The sequence below is a fragment of the Arachis hypogaea genome, chromosome 8, assembly GCF_003086295.3.
Source record: "Arachis hypogaea cultivar Tifrunner chromosome 8, arahy.Tifrunner.gnm2.J5K5, whole genome shotgun sequence".
In the NCBI taxonomy this organism is placed as follows: domain Eukaryota; kingdom Viridiplantae; phylum Streptophyta; class Magnoliopsida; order Fabales; family Fabaceae; genus Arachis; species Arachis hypogaea.
This window is the reverse complement of record NC_092043.1, coordinates 39,200,024-39,208,798: the sequence shown is the minus strand read 5'-3', so window position 1 is coordinate 39,208,798 and position 8,775 is coordinate 39,200,024. Positions and strand designations below refer to the sequence as shown.

The following is an 8,775-nucleotide window of genomic DNA, read 5'->3' as shown; positions in this document are numbered from 1 at the left end:
TTGACTAAATAGCTATAAAGCATGTATATAAATATAACACATGGATATGATAGATACTACGAAAATACAACAGCATTGAAAAATATAAAATACGATAAAAGTTATAGATGAGTTAAGTTTTAAAATGATTCTTGAAGTTATATTTAAATTTTAAAGTGATCTCTAAAATTAATAATTATTTAAATTTATTTTTAAATTTGCGCTCTGAAATTCATAGTAATCCTTAAGCTACTTTCCATCATCGAAAAGTTGAGTTAGACCTATTTTTACTAAAACGACATTATTTTGTATTTATTAAGAAAAATATCAACCATCGAGTTTCCTCCCCAACCCCTTTCCTCCTTTATTCGGTCATATTCCGAAATCAGAAAAACATATACTTTTGATTTGATTAACGTATTAAAGGTTTTTAGGTGTTGATTCATTCTCCTTCACTTCTTCTTTTTCTTCTTATTTTTATTGTTGAGTAGCCTTGTGAATGAAGTTTTATACAATTCCAAAAGAGAGAAGAGTGTGTCCGAAGAAAATAAGAAGAAGATGATGATGAAGATGAAAATAAAAAAAGAGTGTTTGATCTTAAAATTATAAGTAAGAATAGTCTAGCTTTATTTTGTCACTCCCAAGCTCTTTAACAAGATTTTCAACCGCTTCAGCCTCACACGCTTCTTCAACTCCTCTGTCTTCACCTTTGGTCTCATCAACAATGACACCATATCTGACATTTTCAACGACGCCACCGTCTTTTGGAAACATGTTATCACCTAGACCCTTCTATCACAACACAAACAAAAAATGGAAAAAATAAAATCTGAATCAACAGGATAAAATAGAACAAATTGAAAATATGAAATTTTAGTCTTCAAAAATGTATGTACAAATAAACAGCGAAATTGAGAATTGTTGAAGTTTGAGTAGAACCTTGGAGTGTGCCATGTGAAGAGATTGAAAAACGAATTTTCTGAAAAAATCCTTGGATTCTATCACAAAATTTGTGGCAACAGTAGTGGTGGCAAAAATTCAGTTATGCTGTTCGGGTTGCTCAATTTCATAGATGGGTTGTGGTCTTGTTGGGGAATGGCCATAATAAAGGAAGAGGGAGATTAGGAGGAGGCATCAAAGACTAATATATATATTTTTTTTATAAATACAAAATAACATTGTTTTAGCCTGAATTAATTTAGCTCAATTTTATAATAACAAAAAATCATTAGAAACTATTATGAGTTTTAGAGTGTAATTTTAAAGATAAATTTAAATAATTATTAATTTTAAGTATTATTTTGAGATTTAACTCAAATATAAATTTATAATATAGTATATAATAATAATATAAAATTAACATGAATACGTACTAAAAATTTTATATTAAGAAAAAAAAAAGAGTGAAATCATGATTTTGATATTAGCATCATTTTAGTGTAAACATAATAAAATTCACTTATTTATTAATTTTTAAATTCTAACTAAATCTTAAATTCTATATATACAAATATAAAATTTAAAATGTCTGAAGATAAAAAAAAAGTCAACAATATTATTAATTAAAAGTATTTATAAAATATCATATCAGATATGTATTAGATAAGCTAATTTAAAATATTGGTGCTAAATAGGTAAATAGATAGCATTAGCGTGTAATCATAGAAAAATACCAACATAAGACACGGACAAGATTGAAATTTAAGTATGATCATAGAAAAGCACCAACGTGAGACATAGACAAAAATGAAATTTAATACAGATAAATTATTAATTCGGTCAGTATTTAAAAGTAAACGTCCTGACTAGTATTTAAAATGAGATTTTTTTTATTTTGTAATTATTATTTTATGATAAATAAACTCATCTAAAAATTTGATTATTTATTAATAAAAGAATATTTAATAATTTGTTATCTAATAATTTATTAAGAACTTAATCTGACTTAGTTTGAATTTTGTTAAGAATATTTTTATTTTCACGATATATTATGTATTTGGATTTTTTTTTTGTGTAAATACAGCATAGTAAATTAAAATTCTAAAAATCGAATCAGACTGATTAGTTCGACATATTGATCAGAAACTGATCTTTTAGTCGATTCAATTGGCCTTTAAAATTGTCTTGCACAAAAAATTAATTAAAAATTGGCCAAATTAACAATTAATCGCACAACTGAATTAATTTTTTGAAGGTTCGGTTTTTTATTTAACATCAAAACAACATCGTTTTGATCATTTTTTTTAAAAGAGAAAACCACAACATTCACTCTTTCACTCTCTTAGAACACCCCTCTTCCCTCAAACCCAACTCTTAACGGCTTCTTGGAAGAACCCAGCAGCCACCATTCGTCCATCCCTATATCATTAATCTTCGAACTCTTCTCCTCCACTAGAAGGTGTTATCGCTGCTAGTAGTACAGACCGTGGGTATCATCGTCGCCTATAGAAGGTCCCCGTCTCACGAAGGTCTCTTCAAGCTCGTGGTATCGCCGTTTCTTCAAGCTCTCATCGGTCGTCGTTTCCTCTTCGAGCTCTCCTCGGTCATCGTCTCTTCGAGATTTCTCTCTCCCTCTATGTGTGTTGTGTGTTTGTCCGATCACAACGTCCCTCTTCTCGCTCTCTATTCGAGCTCACTTTCCATCCTCTATTGCCGTCTCTTTCCATGCCTCCCTCACCGCCAGTAAGCACTGCTGGTTCAATTTATTTCTGCTTGTTCAATTTATTTCTGAGTTGCTGCCTTGTTGGGTTTAGGAATTTTGTTAATAGTTGAATTGAATGATTCTATTGAAGATAGAACAATTTTACTTGTTCAATTTATTTTTGAGTTGCTGCCTTGTTGGGTTTAGGAATTTTGTTAATACTGCCTGTAACACCCTATCACACAAAACTTAACGCTTAAGTCATAAATTAAAGGTGATGAGGCATTACGACACCTAAAAGAAAAATATATGTATGGATATAGAAGAATAATATCATAACTAGGAGCCTATAAAAGAAATTAAAACATTGAATGACCGATACTCACACACGGAAAACTCTCGTTGTATACCAAAGCTGAATGTATATATATACAAAGGTTTCAAAATAAGATACATAATAATCACTCGTCTCGACCCGCAAAGACAAGGCCGACTAGAAAATATTACAAACCAGAAGGGTACATAATACAATCTTGTTACTCCATAACAAAGCCTCTAAGAGGAAAGTATACAAATACATGTTCAATAGTAGAGAAATATGCTAAGTACAGATTAATCTTCAAAAATAAAGTCTCCTTTGCTTCACCAACGAATCATGCACTCTCAGCGAGATACGTTCATGTCCTGTTATCTGAAAAATCAACAATTTTCACAACGGGTGAGAACTCAAAGGTTCCTAATAGGGTAAAAATTCCAAATAGAGACTATGTAAAATTTCATGAACTCACTAGGCAATCCTAGTCTCCAATCACACAAAGTTCAAGCCTAGGGATCCTTCTAATCCAAACAGGGTCAATATACTAAATTCTCAGCTATACCAGTGATTTCTAATCTCAGTTCTTTCCAATACATCTCAGCATCTTTATATCCAATCTCACAATTGATCAATCGTCATTACTCTCAGTATCATAATTGTTTAATTCAGTAATTCAATATTTAGTTCGATCACATCAGTCAAAATTAATAATCAATACGGGGTTAATTCACTAAGTTTAACATATTCTGTACTACTACCGATTTCATTCCCATAGTCATAAATCATCATTAATCCCAAGTCTAAAGTCTCTCAATGATAGCAAACACAAATAATAATCAAACACACATATAGAACAATTATAGCAAGTATTACAATTAGCAGTTACACCGAAATATATAGTTAGGCAAACCAATCAAATATGCACATTCAAACAAATATATATGATGTATGTTTAGTCCTAAACATGCCATGAGCTCACATGTCGGTTGGTTGCCCGCACCCGACAACATCCCTGAGTTAGGCGTTACGTATCGCCGTCCCTATCTCAGAAAACACTCCCTCCATAAGCGTTACGTATTGTCGTCCACATGGGGAGTCGTTCTTCCAGCCTCAAGTAAGCATTATGTATCGCCATCCTCATTAAGTCGTACTCACTATTTTAAGTGGGCGTTACGTATTGCCGTTCCCACTTCGAGGTTTGTCCTTTCCATGAGTGTTACGTATCACCGTCCTCATGGGGAACCCTCCTTTAGGTCTCAAGTATATGTCACGTTTGTCATCCCGCTTGAGTCTCACGCACCATATTTCAAGTGAATATTGTGTATCGTTGTCCTCGCAAGATTGTGCTCAATAATAATCACGCAAGCGGAACAAAGTCTCCATCCTTGCCAATCAATACTCATAGAAAGAGTGCCATGTCACTTTCTCATTGGGTGTATCATTTTGTCTCAGATGGAGAGTGTCCTGTCACTTTTTTCACGTCACACTGCAACCACAAAACAAGTGGGATAGAACTACCATCCTTGTATGGTGCAGGTGGCAAATTAAATACGCAAGGGAGATGAAATTCACGATCTTGCCACTCAAGCAAGACAAACCTCCAACCTTACTGATCCAGCCATTCAAGCCACAATCATTCATACTCATTGACTTAAATTAGTTTTATAAGTTATTAAATTCATCAAACCTAATTTCACTTTCAATTTATTAATCCCATTATCTCGTGAGCGGGATAATACCGCAGTTCTCACTACGAGCAGGACGAAACTACCATCTTCGCATAGTAGTTCACGCACTAAGCCAACGGGATGACACCACTGTCCTTGCCAGGAAAGAAATCAATATCACTTCTTAAACCAATTTATAATTCCATCCAGTCTCAAAAGATTCAACCTAACATAACCCCATTCATTTATTAGCTACTTCAGTCTCATTATTCTATGAGCGGGATGAGACCACCGTTCTCATTGCATGCGAGAGAACCACCATTCTCGCAATATTTCATCCGATTAACTAAATGTTTATCTGAGAATAGTTCAATTTAATTTGTCTTATTACTCCTCAGTGTATTCAGGGCTTAATTATTAGTTCTTCAACTCCATACGGAGGCTAAAGAGGACAACCATGCCGAAAAAGCGAAACAATCAAAAATAGAATTTTGGAGAAAACAGGATTCGTGCGTACGCAACACTTGTGCATACGCACAAGTTGCAACATTTTACCGACTCGTGCATACGCATCCCTTGTGCGTATGCACAAGCTGCATACGCAACACTTGTGCATGCATGCTTCTATGCGCGCGCACACTAGCCAGTTTTGCTTTTTTTTTTTTTTGCAAAGTCTGCAATTTCAATTTTTTATACCAGTTTTCAAACATTCATACCTTTGCTACAAAATTATGTTTTTCTCCGTTATTAGACGATTTTGAAGCTCTCATCATCTCTTTAATTCAAGCTAAGATTTGTTTAATTTCAAGCTTCAAGCACTAAGTTATGACCCGTTGAAATTGGTCAAAAAGTTATTTTTACCAAAACTTCACTTAAGTGTCAATTTCACCAGTTCTCCATTCAATTCATTTCAAAACCACCCCAAATCATTTCTCAACACTTATTTATCCATTCTCGATTACTTTGAAACCATTCAAAGCCTAATCTACCAAATTCCTCATTATTAAAATCAATCAACACAATCCAATTCAATTTCACAATCCTTCTCACATATAATTTAATCTTTCAATACCTCAATTGAGGTTCATAACTTACTAAGATGGGGATACCTCACCCAATCACGGTCTCTGACTTAAATTCTCATATCATAACCTTAGTACGCAATCGAACCATAATTTTCATATCCAATCTCATTCATACAATTATATATCACTCATCAAGAATCCAATTGTCACAATCATGCTAAAACACATCATTCAACACAAGCGATTCACACTAAACCACATACCATCATCAACATACATCATTCAACACTATCCCAGGGCATATAACCTAGGTTTTCACATAACCTTACATAATATCTACCCGAAACTAAAATCCGTACCTTTTTTATGGCGGTTTTTCTAACACTTGAATTTTCTTCCCAATCAAGCCAAACTTCAATCAACGGCACCAAGCCTCCACCAAATGATGTGCAATCAAGCCAAACCACAAAACCGCAACATAAACTTATCCCAAGTAAGCCATCATTCTTTATTAAATCTAATTACACCAATTTAATTCACATTTCAAGCTAGGGTTTCATACATAATTAGGAAAAGTCAAAGGGAAAGAATTTTCTTAACTTATACCATGTGTTCATGAGTCAAAATCTCACTAGAACTCAAGGTTAAGTCTCTCCTAAATATCAAAATCATAAATTTCTTGACATCTCAAACCCAAAATGCAAAATCAGAGGAGAAATTAAAAACAGGGCAAGAATTTTGACATTCTTTACCACAATAGTTAGATAGAATTGAAGAGGGATACTATTCGCATATATCCACTTGCCTATATCATGATGTTGTTATCTACTCAGTTATTTGGGGACAAGAGTGCGAACCGGATTTATATACGGCGGCTGCCTTTTGTGGCAAATCTTGATGACATGGGGAGTTATAGCTGGGGTCCGCTGCTTTGGCATGTTTGTATTGATGCATGTGTCGGGTGGCGAATAGAAATATTACCAACTTGGCAGGTCCTCTCCACTTGCTACAGTGTTGGATATTCTGGCAATTTTCCTCGTTGAGGCCCTCTAGGTTTGAGGACTTTTCGTTTCTGTTGGCATCCAGGTATTCTTTATTCATTTGAAGCTTGAAAAATATGATATGTTGTGTTATTCCTTCATTTTGTAACCGATTACTATTGTTCAGTTGGGCCGCATACTTACCACCAAATGATGGCAAGGAGCAAAGGGTTATAAACTATCGCCTTGCATTATATCTATTGACTGCTTGAGATGTAAGTATCATATTTGTGGTTGGTTTTATTAGTTAGGGTTCATCATTATGACTATATATATATACATTCTGTTATAACGTTCAAGGATGTTAAATTTTCAGATTGTATGGAGCCTTACTCTGCCCTCGACGTACTTGTTGTGGTCAATCTTGAGATACTTACGGAGGAGCATTATCGATTATAGCGAGCGGTTACTAATTTGATATATTTTGCCGTCATTGAGTAGCATCAAGTTGATAGGGTGGTCCCACAACTTGGGGGGTGCAGCATGTTCCCAAGGGAGATTTGAACATAGACTGGCTGCATGCTGAGGACGAAAGGGGTGGGGATACGCGGTTCTCCCATTACTATTAGGTCTGACATTTACACTGGCAGAATAGACTTGTTTCAGTTCTTATTATCGATAGAGTGGCTGATCTAGGCCCCTCTGCTGAGTTGTTAGATTGGTGGCACTGCGAGGCGCACAGGGTACTTTCCCTGGGAGCCATATTTGTGGATCCCAAGCACGTAGAGACATCGGCGGAGGCCTTTCTAAGAGGTTTGTCATAGGCGCCACTAAAATCACAGTTACCCAACATGCCGGACAACAAGCGTGTCGAAAGACATCGTCGTATTGATACCTTGGACATAGGTCAGGAGTGGCGATGGTAAGATGATATGATGCAGGAGGATGATGCAGGTGGGGACGACGGAGGTATTGGCGAGCACCGTGTTCGTCGGGCCAGTGCTAGACGTAGGGGGGATGGGGGTGGTACCTAGATTGGTGGTGGAATTAACGGGTACACGGCGACTGGGGCTGGGGGTGGGGCATTCACGATTAGATGCATCTCTCAGGCATTCCATGACAGGGCACAGATGTATGCTGATCTTGGTACGACTACGATGACCACGAACATAGACGATCAGATGGGTAGTTCACAGTTCTACGCAAAGTTTGCGACTATCAAGCGGGAGGATGACGGTCAGTCCCAGATCCAGGTTGATGCACCTGATTACCATCTGTAGATGCCAGATATCCAGCCCGATGCCCCAGCTTACCACCCATAGATGCCAGATATTCAGATCCAGGCACTAGAGTATCAGGCACCGAACTATCAAGGACAGTATGTGGTGGACTTGAACAAGCCTGCAGGTAGTCCATTGGACACTTGGTTCACCATGGGAGGGACGTCCCACTCTGCATTTAGAGCAGACTGTCCAGCTGACAATGTTGCACAGTAGCCCTACTAACCTACTATAGTGAGGCGTCCTCCTCAATGTGGCACAGGTTCTCATCTGCTTGGTACATTCGGGGATGATGACCCAGATGATGGTCACGAGTAGGTTGTTGTCTTTGTGATTGTTTTAGTAGTTGCATTCCATGTATCTTATTCATTTATTTCCAGCACTGTATGACTTCATGTTTATTTTGAGAGTTATGTTCCAAACTTAGTAGGTACGATTGTATGACCCTATCTTTCTTTAAGTATCTATGGTTGGTTTTATAAATGTGTTGATAACTATATGACTATATATTTTCACAAGTATCTATTGCATGCTTCTTCAATTGTTTTTAGTTTTGAGGAAATACAAATACATCAATACAAGATAACAAAGTTCTAATGCATTACACAAAACAAATAAACCGTTACAAGATAACAACGTACTAATGTGAGCTCATAACATTTTTGGATAGCACAACCAATAACCAAGATGAACAAGAACTACTACATAACCTAATACAATGTGAATAAAACATCTAATCCTAGGACCCGATCGTGGAACCTCGCTGAGGGCAACTCCTACGAGTGTGGGCGGGTTGCCTGCATAAGCCACATCGCTTCGGTCTACTAGAGTCAGCTTCATCCATGTTGTTGCAAATGCGGGTGGATCGTGGTTCGCCCTTCTCTAGC

The 8,775-nt window shown here is 36.3% G+C and overlaps 1 long non-coding RNA gene across 1 annotated transcript; it reads right to left on the bottom strand.

The window, feature by feature from the left end:
• Positions 1-556: 556 nt before the first annotated feature.
• On the bottom strand, positions 557-1,102 carry LOC112708436 (uncharacterized). The gene is made up of 2 exons (XR_003156334.3): positions 919-1,102; positions 557-771 (listed from the first exon to the last, which is right to left on the bottom strand). It is a non-coding gene; the product is annotated as an uncharacterized lncRNA (long non-coding RNA).
• Positions 1,103-8,775: the final 7,673 nt, after the last annotated feature.